This window comes from Stenella coeruleoalba, assembly GCF_951394435.1.
Source record: "Stenella coeruleoalba genome assembly, contig: scaffold_29, whole genome shotgun sequence".
NCBI classification, from domain to species: domain Eukaryota; kingdom Metazoa; phylum Chordata; class Mammalia; order Artiodactyla; family Delphinidae; genus Stenella; species Stenella coeruleoalba.
The window spans coordinates 1,134,014-1,151,474 of record NW_027645960.1 but is presented as its reverse complement, the minus strand read 5'-3'; the positions used below and the strand labels follow the sequence as shown (position 1 = coordinate 1,151,474).

The window sequence follows — 17,461 nt, the reverse complement described above, 5'->3', positions numbered from 1 at the left end:
ACTTTATCTGTGCTCATTTCAATCTCTGGTTTTATGCAGCACCCCAACTCACCTTTCCCCTTAAGCAAGCATAAGTTAGTTTTCTAAATTTGAGACCCTGTTCTGTTCTGTAATTCAGTTCCTGTGTAGCCAAGTTTACATTCCGTGTATTACTGATATCTTATGATGTTTCTTTTTCTGTGTGACTTATTTCAGTTAGAATCATCATACCTGAATCCACTCATTGTGCTGCTAAGGGCCTGATGACACAGATTTCATTGCTGAGTGATATTGCTTTGTAAGTAAATACCACAACTTCTTTATCCATTTTTCACTTTCTGCGATGTTGAACTTGTACTGTAAACGAGGTTCTTGTAAACAGAGCCGTTCCAAACTTTGGGGTGGCTGTGTCTTTTTGATTTTAATTTCCCTAAGCTATAGGACCATAAGTGGAAGTGCCCTAGGTTCTGTTGCTTTGTTTTTTAGATGTTTCAGGAAACACCATACAATTCTCCCGAGTGGTTGTTGGGAATTTACATCCCGCCCATCAGCATAACAAGGCTCCCAGTTCTCCATGGCCTGTCCTGCCTTTCTGGATTTTACACTTTTTACAGATGGCCCTTTTGACCGGGGGGAAGTGAGACTTCATTGTAGTGCAGATTTCCTTTGCAAGCTTGCTTGGTTGGCCAAAAAGGGCGTATGCGTTTTTTCCTGAATATATTCAGGAAAAAACGCATACGCCCTTTTTGGCCAAGTGCATCATTGTGGACGTTCTGCCTCTTTTCCTATGCTTTCAATGCAATTCCAGTCTACCTCCTGAAATCGGTTTCCTGCAATTCTGCCCCGCTTTCAAGTCCTCTTGGCAGCCTTACTTCAGTCTATTTTTGGACGATAGCTGTCATTTATAACTCTGCAGGTTTGTGAATTACAGTGCCCCTGAGCTCCTTTCTTCAACTCGCTTTCTTGTGACCTGGCCGCAACACCACAGGATGGCTTCAGGCCCTAATCTGGTTCCGGCACGGCACGCTGAGCCTTTGGTTATTTCCTCTTCCTGGTGGGAAATGAGAGTTAAATTTGCCCGTCCAGACACCTCCAGCTAGTCTCTCATTGGTTCTCGCTATTCCTGTTCATCTTCCAAGAGATTGCAAACTGGGCCAAACAGGAGGTTAAAGGCGCTGACTCTCCAAGTGGGGAGAGTGTTAGTAAAGCATCTGGAATGTTGCACCTGAGTACCAGGGGAGGAAAACTGAGAAATATTTGAACACGTCTCCCGTTCACATGGTTGATCATACTTGGTTTCCACATGCATCTTTTAGCTGAAGGAAGAATACCTTAAACCTGGGTATTTGAAACCCGTGGAATGGGTACCATGCAATATGACTTCAAAGGGTCTTCATTTGCTCACCGAACCTCTCCACTCCTATCACTGCTGCGTTTATGCCCCTGTACACATGCTTGATTCTCTTTCGGAGACATAGCAATCCATAGGTTTTAAGATACTTACTAGTCAGGTACATTCTTAGGCGTTTAATATGCGGTGTTGAGTCCATTTCGTTGAGCAAGGAGTAGCTCTTGTCTATACCATATTTGGCTTAAGGAACTTTATCTGTGCTCATTTCAATCTCTGGTTTTATGCAGCACCCCAACTCACCTTTCCCCTTAAGCAAGCATAAGTTGGTTTTCTAAATTTGAGACCCTGTTCTGTTCTGTAATTCAGTTCCTGTGTAGCCAAGTTTACATTCCGTGTATTACTGATATCTTATGATGTTTCTTTTTCTGTGTGACTTATTTCAGTTAGAATCATCATACCTGAATCCACTCATTGTGCTGCTAAGGGCCTGATGACACAGAGATCATTGCTGAGTGATATTGCTTTGTAAGTAAATACCACAACTTTTTTATCCATTTTTCACTTTCTGCGATGTTGAACTTGTACTGTAAACGAGGTTCTTGTAAACAGAGCCGTTCCAAACTTTGGGGTGGCTGTGTCTTTTTGATTTTAAATTCCCTAAGCTATAGGACCATAAGTGGAAGTGCCCTAGGCTCTGTTGCTTTGTTTTTTAGATGTTTCAGGAAACACCATACACTTCTCCCGAGTGTTTGTTGGCAATTTACATCCCGCCCTTCAGCATAACAAGGCTCCCAGTTCTCCATGGCCTGTCCTGCCTTTCTGCATTTTACACTTTTTTCAGATGGCCCTTTTGACCGGGGGAAGTGAGACTTCATTGTAGTGCAGATTTCGTTTGCAAGCTTGCTTGGTTGGCCAAAAAGGGCGTATGCGTTTTTTCCTGAATATATTCAGGAAAAAACGCATACGCCCTTTTTGGCCAAGTGCATCATTGTGGACGTTCTGCCTCTTTTCCTATGCTTTCAATGCAATTCCAGTCTACCTCCTGAAATCGGTTTCCTGCAATTCTGCCCCGCTTTCAAGTCCTCTTGGCAGCCTTACTTCAGTATATTTTTGGACGATAGCTGTCATTTATAATTCTGCAGGTTTGTGAATTACAGTGCCCCTGAGCTCCTTTCTTCAACTCGCTTTCTTTTGAGCTGGCCGCAACACCGCAGGATGGCTTCAGGCCCTAATCTGGTTCCGGTACGGCACGCTGAGCCTTTGGTTATTTCCTCTTCCTGGTGGGAAATGAGAGTTAAATTTGCCCGTCCAGACACCTCCAGCTAGCCTCTCATTGGTTCTCGCTATTCCTGTTCATCTTCCGCAGAAATTGCAAACTGGGCCAAACAGGAGGTTAAAGGCGCTGACTTTCCAAGTGGGGAGAGTGTTAGTAAAGCGTCTGGAATGTTGCACCCGAGTACCAGGGGAGGAAAACTGAGACATATTTGAACACGTCTACCATTCACATGGTTGATCATACTTGGGTTCCACATGCATGTTTTAGCTGAAGGAAGAATACCTAAAACCTGGGTAGTTGAAACCCGTGGAATGGGTACCATGCAATATGACTTCAAAGGGTCTTCATTTGCTCACTGAACCTCTCCAATCCTATCACTGCTGCGTTTATGCCCCTGTACACATGCTTGATTCTCTTTCGGAGACATAGCAATCCATAGGTTTTAAGATACTTACTAGTCAGGTACATTCTTAGGCGTTTAATATGGGGTGTTGAGTCCATTTCGTTGAGCAAGGAGTAGCTCTTGTCTATTCCATATTTGGCTTAAGGAACTTTATCTGTGCTCATTTCAATCTCTGGTTTTATGCAGCACCCCATCTCACCTTTACCCTTAAGCAAGCATAAGTTGGTTTTCTAAATTTGAGACCCTGTTCTGTTCTGTAATTCAGTTCCTGTGTAGCCAAGTTTACATTCCGTGTATTACTGATATCTTATGATGTTTCTTTTTCTGTGTGACTTATTTCAGTTAGAATCATCATACCTGAATCCACTCATTGTGCTGCTAAGGGCCTGATGACACAGATTTCATTGCTGAGTGTTATTGCTTTGTAAGTAAATACCACAGCTTCTTTATCCATTTTTCAATTTCTGCGATGTTGAACTTGTACTGTAAACGAGGTTCTTGTAAACAGAGGCGTCCCAAACTTTGGGGTGGCTGTGTCTTTTTGATTTTAATTTCCCTAAGCTATAGGACCATAAGTGGCAGTGCCCTAGGCTCTCTTGCTTTGTTTTTTAGATGTTTCAGGAAACACCATACACTTCTCCCGAGTGGTTGTTGGCAATTTACATCCCGCCCATCAGCATAACAAGGCTCCCAGTTCTCCATGGCCTGTCCTGCCTTTCTGGATTTTACACTTTTTTCAGATGGCCCTTTTGACTGGTGGGAAGTGAGACTTCATTGTAGTGCAGATTTCCTTTGCAAGCTTGCTTGGTTGGCCAAAAAGGGCGTATGCGTTTTTTCCTGAATATATTCAGGAAAAAACGCATACGCCCTTTTTGGCCAAGTGCATCATTGTGGACGTTCTGCCTCTTTTCCTATGCTTTCAATGCAATTCCAGTCTACCTCCTGAAATCGGTTTCCTGCAATTCTGCCCCGCTTTCAAGTCCTCTTGGCAGCCTTACTTCAGTCTATTTTTGGACGATAGCTGTCATTTATAACTCTGCAGGTTTGTGAATTACAGTGCCCCTGAGCTCCTTTCTTCAACTCGCTTTCTTTTGAGCTGGCCGCAACACCGCAGGATGTCTTCAGGCCCTAATCTGGTTCTGGCACGGCACGCTGAGCCTTTGGTTAATTCCTCTTCCTGGTGGGAAATGAGAGTTAAATTTGCCGATCCAGACACCTCCAGCTAGTCTCTCATTGGTTCTCGCTATTCCTGTTCATCTTCCGCAGAAATTGCAAACTGGGCCAAACAGGAGATTAAAGGGACTGACTCTCCAAGTCGGGAGAGTGTTAGTAAAGCGTCTGGAATGTTGCACCCGAGTACCAGGGTACGAAAACTGGGACATATTTGAACACGTCTCCCGATCACATGGTTGATCATACTCTAGGTTCCACATGCATGTTTTAGATGAAGGAAGAATACCTTAAACCTGGGTAGTTGAAACCCGTGGAATGGGTACCATGCAATATGACTTCAAAGGGTCTTCATTTGCTCACGAACCTCTCCAATCCTATCACTGCTGCGTTTATGCCCCTGTACACATGCTTGATTCTCTTTCGGAGACATAGCAATCCATAGGTTTTAAGATACTTACTAGTCAGGTACATTCTTAGGCATTTAATATGCGGTGTTGAGTCCATTTCGTTGAGCAAGGAGTAGCTCTTGTCTATTCCATATTTGGCTTAAGGAACTTTATCTGTGCTCATTTCAATCTCTGGTTTTATGCAGCACCCCAACTCACCTTTCCCCTTAAGCAAGCATAAGTTGGTTTTCTAAATTTGAGACCCTGTTCTGTTCTGTAATTCAGTTCCTGTGTAGCCAAGTTTACATTCCATGTATTACTGATATCTTATGATGTTTCTTTTTCTGTGTGACTTATTTCAGTTAGAATCATCATACCTGAATCCACTCATTGTGCTGCTAAGGGCCTGATGACACAGATTTCATTGCTGAGTGATATTGCTTTGTAAGTAAATACCACAACTTCTTTATCCATTTTTCACTTTCTGCGATGTAGAACTTGTACTGTAAACGAGGTTCTTGTAAACAGAGCCGTTCCAAACTTTGGGGTGGCTGTGTCTTTTTGATTTTAATTTCCCTAAGCTATAGGACCATAAGTGGAAGTGCCCTAGGCTCTGTTGCTTTGTTTTTTAGATGTTTCAGGAAACACCATACACTTCTCCCGAGTGTTTGTTGGCAATTTACATCCCGCCCTTCAGCATAACAAGGCTCCCAGTTCTCCATGGCCTGTCCTGCCTTTCTGGATTTTACACTTTTTTCAGATGGCCCTTTTGACCTGGGGGAAGTGAGACTTCATTGTAGTGCAGATTTCCTTTGCAAGCTTGCTTGGTTGGCCAAAAAGGGCGTATGCGTTTTTTCCTGAATATATTCAGGAAAAAACGCATACGCCCTTTTTGGCCAAGTGCATCATTGTGGACGTTCTGCCTCTTTTCCTATGCTTTCAATGCAATTCCTGTCTACCTCCTGAAATCGGTTTCCTGCAATTCTGCCCCGCTTTCAAGTCCTCTTGGCAGCTTTACTTCAGTCTATTTTTGGACGATAGCTGTCATTTATAACTCTGCAGGTTTGTGAATTACAGTGCCCCTGAGCTCCTTTCTTCAACTCGCTTTCTTTTGAGCTGGCCGCAACACCGCAGGATGGCTTCAGGCCCTAATCTGGTTCCGGCACGGCACGCTGAGCCTTTGGTTAATTCCTCTTCCTGGTGGGAAATGAGAGTTAAATTTGCCCGTCCAGACACCTCCAGCTAGCCTCTCATTGGTTCTCGCTATTCCTGTTCATCTTCCGCAGAAATTGCAAACTGGGCCAAACAGGAGGTTAAAGGGACTGACTCTCCAAGTGGGGAGAGTGTTAGTAAAGCGTCTGGAATGTTGCACCCGAGTACCAGGGTACGAAAACTGGGACATATTTGAACACGTCTCCCGATCTCATGGTTGATCATACTCTAGGTTCCACATGCATGTTTTAGCTGAAGGAAGAATACCTAAAACCTGGGTAGTTGAAACCCGTGGAATGGGTACCATGCAATATGACTTCAAAGGGTCTTCATTTGCTCACCGAACCTCTCCAATCCTATCACTGCTGCGTTTATGCCCCTGTACACATGCTTGATTCTCTTTCGGAGACATAGCAATCCATAGGTTTTAAGATACTTACTAGTCAGGTACATTCTTAGGCGTTTAATATGGGGTGTTGAGTCCATTTCGTTGAGCAAGGAGTAGCTCTTGTCTATTCCATATTTGGCTTAAGGAACTTTATCTGTGCTCATTTCAATCTCTGGTTTTATGCAGCACCCCAACTCACCTTTCCCCTTAAGCAAGCATAAGTTAGTTTTCTAAATTTGAGACCCTGTTCTGTTCTGTAATTCAGTTCCTGTGTAGCCAAGTTTACATTCCGTGTATTACTGATATCTTATGATGTTTCTTTTTCTGTGTGACTTATTTCAGTTAGAATCATCATACCTGAATCCACTCATTGTGCTGCTAAGGGCCTGATGACACAGATTTCATTGCTGAGTGATATTGCTTTGTAAGTAAATACCACAACTTCTTTATCCATTTTTCACTTTCTGCGATGTTGAACTTGTACTGTAAACGAGGTTCTTGTAAACAGAGCCGTTCCAAACTTTGGGGTGGCTGTGTCTTTTTGATTTTAATTTCCCTAAGCTATAGGACCATAAGTGGAAGTGCCCTAGGTTCTGTTGCTTTGTTTTTTAGATGTTTCAGGAAACACCATACAATTCTCCCGAGTGGTTGTTGGGAATTTACATCCCGCCCATCAGCATAACAAGGCTACCAGTTCTCCATGGCCTGTCCTGCCTTTCTGGATTTTACACTTTTTACAGATGGCCCTTTTGACCGGGGGGAAGTGAGACTTCATTGTAGTGCAGATTTCCTTTGCAAGCTTGCTTGGTTGGCCAAAAAGGGCGTATGCGTTTTTTCCTGAATATATTCAGGAAAAAACGCATACGCCCTTTTTGGCCAAGTGCATCATTGTGGACGTTCTGCCTCTTTTCCTATGCTTTCAATGCAATTCCAGTCTACCTCCTGAAATCGGTTTCCTGCAATTCTGCCCCGCTTTCAAGTCCTCTTGGCAGCCTTACTTCAGTCTATTTTTGGACGATAGCTGTCATTTATAACTCTGCAGGTTTGTGAATTACAGTGCCCCTGAGCTCCTTTCTTCAACTCGCTTTCTTGTGACCTGGCCGCAACACCACAGGATGGCTTCAGGCCCTAATCTGGTTCCGGCACGGCACGCTGAGCCTTTGGTTATTTCCTCTTCCTGGTGGGAAATGAGAGTTAAATTTGCCCGTCCAGACACCTCCAGCTAGTCTCTCATTGGTTCTCGCTATTCCTGTTCATCTTCCAAGAGATTGCAAACTGGGCCAAACAGGAGGTTAAAGGCGCTGACTCTCCAAGTGGGGAGAGTGTTAGTAAAGCGTCTGGAATGTTGCACCTGAGTGCCAGGGGAGGAAAACTGAGAAATATTTGAACACGTCTCCCGTTCACATGGTTGATCATACTTGGTTTCCACATGCATCTTTTAGCTGAAGGAAGAATACCTTAAACCTGGGTATTTGAAACCCGTGGAATGGGTACCATGCAATATGACTTCAAAGGGTCTTCATTTGCTCACCGAACCTCTCCACTCCTATCACTGCTGCGTTTATGCCCCTGTACACATGCTTGATTCTCTTTCGGAGACATAGCAATCCATAGGTTTTAAGATACTTACTAGTCAGGTACATTCTTAGGCGTTTAATATGCGGTGTTGAGTCCATTTCGTTGAGCAAGGAGTAGCTCTTGTCTATACCATATTTGGCTTAAGGAACTTTATCTGTGCTCATTTCAATCTCTGGTTTTATGCAGCACCCCAACTCACCTTTCCCCTTAAGCAAGCATAAGTTGGTTTTCTAAATTTGAGACCCTGTTCTGTTCTGTAATTCAGTTCCTGTGTAGCCAAGTTTACATTCCGTGTATTACTGATATCTTATGATGTTTCTTTTTCTGTGTGACTTATTTCAGTTAGAATCATCATACCTGAATCCACTCATTGTGCTGCTAAGGGCCTGATGACACAGAGATCATTGCTGAGTGATATTGCTTTGTAAGTAAATACCACAACTTTTTTATCCATTTTTCACTTTCTGCGATGTTGAACTTGTACTGTAAACGAGGTTCTTGTAAACAGAGCCGTTCCAAACTTTGGGGTGGCTGTGTCTTTTTGATTTTAAATTCCCTAAGCTATAGGACCATAAGTGGAAGTGCCCTAGGCTCTGTTGCTTTGTTTTTTAGATGTTTCAGGAAACACCATACACTTCTCCCGAGTGTTTGTTGGCAATTTACATCCCGCCCTTCAGCATAACAAGGCTCCCAGTTCTCCATGGCCTGTCCTGCCTTTCTGCATTTTACACTTTTTTCAGATGGCCCTTTTGACCGGGGGAAGTGAGACTTCATTGTAGTGCAGATTTCGTTTGCAAGCTTGCTTGGTTGGCCAAAAAGGGCGTATGCGTTTTTTCCTGAATATATTCAGGAAAAAACGCATACGCCCTTTTTGGCCAAGTGCATCATTGTGGACGTTCTGCCTCTTTTCCTATGCTTTCAATGCAATTCCAGTCTACCTCCTGAAATCGGTTTCCTGCAATTCTGCCCCGCTTTCAAGTCCTCTTGGCAGCCTTACTTCAGTATATTTTTGGACGATAGCTGTCATTTATAATTCTGCAGGTTTGTGAATTACAGTGCCCCTGAGCTCCTTTCTTCAACTCGCTTTCTTTTGAGCTGGCCGCAACACCGCAGGATGGCTTCAGGCCCTAATCTGGTTCCGGTACGGCACGCTGAGCCTTTGGTTATTTCCTCTTCCTGGTGGGAAATGAGAGTTAAATTTGCCCGTCCAGACACCTCCAGCTAGCCTCTCATTGGTTCTCGCTATTCCTGTTCATCTTCCGCAGAAATTGCAAACTGGGCCAAACAGGAGGTTAAAGGCGCTGACTCTCCAAGTGGGGAGAGTGTTAGTAAAGCGTCTGGAATGTTGCACCCGAGTACCAGGGGAGGAAAACTGAGACATATTTGAACACGTCTACCATTCACATGGTTGATCATACTTGGGTTCCACATGCATGTTTTAGCTGAAGGAAGAATACCTAAAACCTGGGTAGTTGAAACCCGTGGAATGGGTACCATGCAATATGACTTCAAAGGGTCTTCATTTGCTCACTGAACCTCTCCAATCCTATCACTGCTGCGTTTATGCCCCTGTACACATGCTTGATTCTCTTTCGGAGACATAGCAATCCATAGGTTTTAAGATACTTACTAGTCAGGTACATTCTTAGGCGTTTAATATGGGGTGTTGAGTCCATTTCGTTGAGCAAGGAGTAGCTCTTGTCTATTCCATATTTGGCTTAAGGAACTTTATCTGTGCTCATTTCAATCTCTGGTTTTATGCAGCACCCCATCTCACCTTTACCCTTAAGCAAGCATAAGTTGGTTTTCTAAATTTGAGACCCTGTTCTGTTCTGTAATTCAGTTCCTGTGTAGCCAAGTTTACATTCCGTGTATTACTGATATCTTATGATGTTTCTTTTTCTGTGTGACTTATTTCAGTTAGAATCATCATACCTGAATCCACTCATTGTGCTGCTAAGGGCCTGATGACACAGATTTCATTGCTGAGTGTTATTGCTTTGTAAGTAAATACCACAGCTTCTTTATCCATTTTTCAATTTCTGCGATGTTGAACTTGTACTGTAAACGAGGTTCTTGTAAACAGAGGCGTCCCAAACTTTGGGGTGGCTGTGTCTTTTTGATTTTAATTTCCCTAAGCTATAGGACCATAAGTGGCAGTGCCCTAGGCTCTCTTGCTTTGTTTTTTAGATGTTTCAGGAAACACCATACACTTCTCCCGAGTGGTTGTTGGCAATTTACATCCCGCCCATCAGCATAACAAGGCTCCCAGTTCTCCATGGCCTGTCCTGCCTTTCTGGATTTTACACTTTTTTCAGATGGCCCTTTTGACTGGTGGGAAGTGAGACTTCATTGTAGTGCAGATTTCCTTTGCAAGCTTGCTTGGTTGGCCAAAAAGGGCGTATGCGTTTTTTCCTGAATATATTCAGGAAAAAACGCATACGCCCTTTTTGGCCAAGTGCATCATTGTGGACGTTCTGCCTCTTTTCCTATGCTTTCAATGCAATTCCAGTCTACCTCCTGAAATCGGTTTCCTGCAATTCTGCCCCGCTTTCAAGTCCTCTTGGCAGCCTTACTTCAGTCTATTTTTGGACGATAGCTGTCATTTATAACTCTGCAGGTTTGTGAATTACAGTGCCCCTGAGCTCCTTTCTTCAACTCGCTTTCTTTTGAGCTGGCCGCAACACCGCAGGATGTCTTCAGGCCCTAATCTGGTTCTGGCACGGCACGCTGAGCCTTTGGTTAATTCCTCTTCCTGGTGGGAAATGAGAGTTAAATTTGCCGATCCAGACACCTCCAGCTAGTCTCTCATTGGTTCTCGCTATTCCTGTTCATCTTCCGCAGAAATTGCAAACTGGGCCAAACAGGAGATTAAAGGGACTGACTCTCCAAGTCGGGAGAGTGTTAGTAAAGCGTCTGGAATGTTGCACCCGAGTACCAGGGTACGAAAACTGAGACATATTTGAACACGTCTCCCGTTCACATGGTTGATCATACTCTGGGTTCCACATGCATGTTTTAGCTGAAGGAAGAATACCTTAAACCTGGAGAGCTGAGGCCCGTGTAATGGGTACCATGCAATATGACTTCAAAGGGTCTTCATTTGCTCACCGAACCTCTCCAATCCTATCACTGCTGCATTTATGCCCCTGTACACACGCTTGATTCTCTTTTGGAGACATAGCAATCCATAGGTTTTAAGATACTTACTAGTCAGGTACATTCTTAGGCGTTTAATATGGGGTTTTGAGTCCATTTCGTTGAGCAAGGAGTAGCTCTTGTCTATTCCATATTTGGCTTAAGGAACCTTATCTGTGCTCATTTCAATCTCTGGTTTTATGCAGCACCCCAACTCACCTTTCCCCTTAAGCAAGCATAAGTTGGTTTTCTGAATTTGAGACCCTGTTCTGTTTTGGAATGCAGTTCCTGTGTAGCCAAGTTTACATTCCGTGTATTAGTGATATCTTATGATGTTTCTTTTTCTGTGTGACTTATTTCAGTTAGAATCATCGTACCTGAATCCACTCCTTATGCTGCTACGGGCCTGATGACATAGATTTCATTGCTGAGTGATACTGCATTGTACGTAAGTACCACAAGTTCTTTATCCATTTTTCACTTTCTGTGATATTGAACTTGTACGGTAAACGAGGTTCTTGTAAACGGAGGCGTCCCAAACTTTGGGGTGGCTGTGTCTTTTTGATTTTAATTTCGCGAAGCTATAAGACCATAAGTGGAAGTGCCCTAGGCTCTGTTGCTTTGTTTTTTAGATGTTTCAGGAAACACCATACACTTCTCCTGAGTGTCTGTTGGCAATTTACATCCCGCCCATCAGCATAACAAGGCTCCCAGTTCTCCATGGCCTGTCCTGCCTTTCTGGATTTTACACTTTTTTCAGATGGCCCTTTTGACTGGGGGGAAGTGAGACTTCATTGTAGTGCAGATTTCCTTTGCAAGTTTGCTTGGTTGGCCAAAAAGGGCGTATGCGTTTTTTCCTGAATATATTCAGGAAAAAACACATACGCCCTTTTTGGCCAAGTGCATCATTGTGGACGTTCTGCCTCTTTTCCTATGCTTTCAATGCAATTCCAGTCTACCTCCTGAAATCGGTTTCCTGCAATTCTGCCCCGCTTTCAAGTCCTCTTGGCAGCCTTACTTCAGTCTATTTTTGGACGATAGCTGTCATTTATAACTCTGCAGGTTTGTGAATTACAGTGTCCCTGAGCTCCTTTCTTCAACTCGCTTTCTTGTGACCTGGCCGCAACACCGCAGGATGGCTTCAGGCCCTAATCTGGTTCTGGCACGGCACGCTGAGCCTTTGGTTAATTCCTCTTCCTGGTGGGAAATGAGAGTTAAATTTGCCCATCCAGACACCTCCAGCTAGTCTCTCATTGGTTCTCGCTATTCCTGTTCATCTTCCACAGAAATTGCAAACTGGGCCAAACAGGAGGTTAAAGGGACTGGCTCTCCAAGTCGGGAGAGTGTTAGTAAAGAGTCTGGAATGTTGCACCCGAGTACCAGGGGAGGAAAACTGAGACATATTTGAACACGTCTCCCGTTCACATGGTTGATCATACTTGGGTTCCACATGCATGTTTTAGCTGAAGGAAGAATACCTTAAACCTGGAGAGATAAGACCCGTGTAATGGGTACCATGCAATATGACTTCAAAGGGTCTTCATTTGCTCACCGAACCTCTCCAATCCTATCCCTGCTGCGTTTATGCCCCTGTACACATGCTTGATTCTCTTTCGGAGACATAGCAATCCATAGGTTGTAAGATACTTACTAGTCAGGTACATTCTTAGGCGTTTAATATGCGGTGTTGAGTCCATTTCGTTGAGCAAGGAGTAGCTCTTGTCTATTCCATATTTGGCTTAAGGAACTTTATCTGTGCTCATTTCAATCTCTGGTTTTATGCAGCACCCCAACTCACCTTTCCCCTTAAGCAAGCATAAGTTGGTTTTCTAAATTTGAGACCCTGTTCTGTTTTGGAATGCAGTTCCTGTGTAGCCAAGTTTACATTCCGTGTATTAGTGATATCTTATGATGTTTCTTTTTCTGTGTGACTTATTTCAGTTAGAATCATCGTACCTTAATCCACTCATTATGCTGCTACGGGCCTGATGACATAGATTTCATTGCTGAGTGATACTGCATTGTACGTAAGTACCACAAGTTCTTTATCCATTTTTCACTTTCTGCGATGTTGAACTTGTACTGTAAACGAGGTTCTTGTAAACGGAGGCGTCCCAAACTTTGGGGTGGATGTGTCTTTTTGATTTTAATTTCCCTAAGCTATAGGACCATAAGTGGCAGTGCCCTAGGCTCTGTTGCTTTGTTTTTTAGATGTTTCAGGAAACACCATACACTTCTCCCGGGTGGTTGTTGGCAATTTCCATCCCGCCCATCAGCATAACAAGGCTCCCAGTTCTCCATGGCCTGTCCTGCCTTTCTGGATTTTACACTTTTTTCAGATGGTGCTTTTGACCGGGGGGAAGTGAGACTTCATTGTAGTGCAGATTTCCTTTGCAAGCTTGCTTGGTTGGCCAAAAAGGGCGTATGCGTTTTTTCCTGAATATATTCAGGAAAAAACGCATACGCCCTTTTTGGCCAAGTGCATCATTGTGGACGTTCTGCCTCTTTTCCTATGCTTTCAATGCAATTCCAGTCTACCTCCTGAAATCGGTTTCCTGCAATTCTGCCCCGCTTTCAAGTCCTCTTGGCAGCCTTACTTCAGTGTATTTTTGGACGATAGCTGTCATTTATAACTCTGCTGGTTTGTCAATTGCAGTGCCCCTGAGCTCCTTTCTTCAACTCGCTTTCTTGTGACCTGGCCGCAACACCGCAGGATGGCTTCAGGCCCTAATCTGGTTCCGGCCCGGCATGCTGAGCCTTTGGTTAATTCCTCTTCCTGGTGGGAAATGAGAGTTAAATTTGCCCGTCCAGACACCTCCAGCTAGCCTCTCATTGGTTCTCGCTATTCCTGTTCATCTTCCACAGAATTTGCAAACTGGGCCAAACAGGAGGTTAAAGGGACTGACTCTCCAAGTCGGGAGAGTGTTAGTAAAGCGTCTGGAATGTTGCACCCGAGTACCAGGGGAGGAAAACTGAGACATATTTGAACACGTCTCCCGTTCACATGGTTGATCATACTCTTGGTTCCCCATGCATGTTTTAGCTGAAGGAAGAATACCTTAAACCTGGAGAGTTGAGACCCGTGGAATGGGTACCATGCAATATGACTTCAAAGGGTCTTCATTTGCTCACCGAACCTCTCCAATCCTATCACTGCTGCGTTTATGCCCCTGTACAAACGCTTGATTCTCTTTTGGAGACATAGCAATCCATAGTGTTAAGATACTTACTAGTCAGGTACATTCTTAGGCGTTTAATATGGGGTTTTGAGTCCATTTCGTTGAGCAAGGAGTAGCTCTTGTCTATTCCATATTTGGCTTAAGGAACTTTATCTGTGCTCATTTCAATCTCTGGTTTTATGCAGCACGCCAACTCACCTTTCCCCTTAAGCAAGCATAAGTTGGTTTTCTAAATTTGAGACCCTGTTCTGTTTTGGAATGCAGTTCCTGTGTAGCCAAGTTTACATTCCTTGTATTAGTGATATCTTATGATGTTTCTTTTTCTGTGTGACTTATTTCAGTTAGAATCATCGTACCTGAATCCACTCATTATGCTGCTACGGGCCTGATGACATAGATTTCATTGCTGAGTGATACTGCATTGTACGTAAGTACCACAAGTTCTTTATCCATTTTTCACTTTCTGCGATGTTGAACGTGTACTGTAAACGAGGTTCTTGTAAACAGAGCCGTTCCAAACTTTGGGGTGGCTGTGTCTTTTTGATTTTAATTTCCCTAAGCTATAGGACCATAAGTGGCAGTGCCCTAGGCTCTGTTGCTTTGTTTTTTAGATGTTTCAGGAAACACCATACACTTCTCCCGAGTGGTTGTTGGCAATTTACATCCCGCCCATCAGCATAACAAGGCTCCCAGTTCTCCATGGCCTGTCCTGCCTTTCTGGATTTTACACTTTTTTCAGATGGCCCTTTTGACCGGGGGGAAGTGAGACTTCATTGTAGTGCAGATTTCCTTTGCAAGCTTGCTTGGTTGGCCAAAAAGGGCGTATGCGTTTATTCCTGAATATATTCAGGAAAAAACGCATACGCCCTTTTTGGCCAAGTGCATCATTGTGGACGTTCTGCCTCTTTTCCTATGCTTTCAATGCAATTCCAGTCTACCTCCTGAAATCGGTTTCCTGCAATTCTGCCCCGCTTTCAAGTCCTCTTGGCAGCCTTACTTCAGTCTATTTTTGGACGATAGCTGTCATTTATAACTCTGCATGTTTGTGAATTACAGTGCCCCTGAGCTCGTTTCTTCAACTCGCTTTCTTGTGACCTGGCCGCAACATCGCAGGATGGCTTCAGGCCCTAATCTGGTTCCGGCACGGCACGCTGAGCCTTTGGTTAATTGCTCTTCCTGGTGGGAAATGAGAGTTAAATTTGCCCGTCCAGACACCTCCAGCTAGTCTCTCATTGGTTTTCGCTATTCCTGTTCATCTTCCGCAGAAATTGCAAACTGGGCCAAACAGGAGGTTAAAGGCGCTGACTCTCCAAGTGTGGAGAGTGTTAGTAAAGCGTCTGGAATGTTGCACCCGAGTACCAGGGGAGGAAAACTGAGACATATTTGAACACGTCTCCCGTTCACATGGTTGATCATACTTGGGTTCCACATGCATGTTTTAGCTGAAGGAAGAATACCTTAAACCTGGGTATTTGAAACCCGTGGAATGGGTACCATGCAATATGACTTCAAAGGGTCTTCATTTGCTCACGAACCTCTCCAATGCTATCACTGCTGCGTTTATGCCCCTGTACACATGCTTGATTCTCTTTCGGAGACATAGCAATCCATAGGTTTTAAGATACTTACTAGTCAGGTACATTCTTAGGCGTTTAATATGGGGTGTTGAGTCCATTTCGTTGAGCAAGGAGTAGCTCTTGTCTATTCCATATTTGGCTTAAGGAACTTTATCTGTGCTCATTTCAATCTCTGGTTTTATGCAGCACCCCAACTCACCTTTACCCTTAAGCAAGCATAAGTTGGTTTTCTAAATTTGAGACCCTGTTCTGTTCTGTAATTCAGTTCCTGTGTAGCCAAGTTTACATTCCATGTATTACTGATATCTTATGATGTTTCTTTTTCTGTGTGACTTATTTCAGTTAGAATCATCATACCTGAATCCACTCATTGTGCTGCTAAGGGCCTGATGACACAGATTTCATTGCTGAGTGATATTGCTTTGTAAGTAAATACCACAACTTTTTTATCCATTTTTCACTTTCTGCGATGTTGAACTTGTACTGTAAACGAGGTTCTTGTAAACAGAGCCGTTCCAAACTTTGGGGTGGCTGTGTCTTTTTGATTTTAATTTCCCTAAGCTATAGGACCATAAGTGGAAGTGCCCTAGGTTCTGTTGCTTTGTTTTTTAGATGTTTCAGGAAACACCATACACTTCTCCCGAGTGGTTTTTGGCAATTTACATCCCGCCCTTCAGCATAACAAGGCTCCCAGTTCTCCATGGCCTGTCCTGCCTTTCTGGATTTTACACTTTTTTCAGATGGCCCTTTTGACCGGGGGGAAGTGAGACTTCATTGTAGTGCAGATTTCCTTTGCAAGCTTGCTTGGTTGGCCAAAAAGGGCGTATGCGTTTTTTCCTGAATATATTCAGGAAAAAACGCATACGCCCTTTTTGGCCAAGTGCATCATTGTGGACGTTCTGCCTCTTTTCCTATGCTTTCAATGCAAATCCAGTCTACCTCCTGAAATCGGTTTCCTGCAATTCTGCCCCGCTTTCAAGTCCTCTTGGCAGGCTTACTTCAGTCTATTTTTGGACGATTGCTGTCATTTATAACTCTGCAGGTTTGTGAATTACAGTGCCCCTGAGCTCCTTTCTTCAACTCGCTTTCTTTTGAGCTGGCCGCAACACCGCAGGATGGCTTCAGGCCCTAATCTGGTTTCGGAACGGCACACTGAGCCTTTGGTTAATTCCTCTTCCTGGTGGGAAATGAGAGTTCAATTGGCCCGTCCAGACACCTCCAGCTAGCCTCTCATTGGTTCTCGCTATTCCTGTTCATCTTCCGCAGAAATTGCAAACTGGGCCAAACAGGAGGTTAAAGGTGCTGACTCTTCAAGTGGAGAGAGTGTTAGTAAAGCGTCTGGAATGTTGCACCCGAGTACCAGGGGAGGAAAACTGAGACATATTTGAACACGTCTCCCGATCACATGGTTGATCATACTTGGGTTCCACATGCATGTTTTAGCTGAAGGAAGAATACCTTAAACCTGGAGAGTTGAGACCCGTGTAATGGGTACCATGCAATATGACTTCAAAGGGTCTTCATTTGCTCACCGAACCTCTCCAATCCTATCACTGCTGCGTTTATGCCCCTGTACACATGCTTGATTCTCTTTTGGAGACATAGCAATCCATAGGTTTTACGATACTTACTAGTCAGGTACATTCTTAGGCGTTTAATATGGGGTGTTGAGTCCATTTCGTTGAGCAAGGAGTAGCTCTTGTCTATTCCATATTTGGCTTAAGGAACTTTATCTGTGCTCATTTCAATCTCTGGTTTTATGCAGCACCCCAACTCACCTTTACCCTTAAGCAAGAATAAGTTGGTTTTCTAAATTTGAGA

The 17,461-nt window shown here is 43.8% G+C and overlaps 1 long non-coding RNA gene across 5 annotated transcripts in view; it reads left to right on the top strand.

The window, feature by feature from the left end:
• LOC307181435 overlaps positions 1-17,461 on the top strand; it is a 2,786,049-nt gene that overhangs the window by 2,233,412 nt on the left and 535,176 nt on the right. Inside the window, exon 6 of one of the 5 annotated variants that reach the window (XR_013826767.1) lies at positions 11,251-11,331. The exons of the other annotated variants lie outside the window; for them this stretch is intronic. This is a non-coding gene — a long non-coding RNA (uncharacterized lncRNA). Of the gene's footprint in view, positions 1-11,250; positions 11,332-17,461 lie in introns of those variants that run through there. 5 annotated transcript variants of the gene reach the window in all.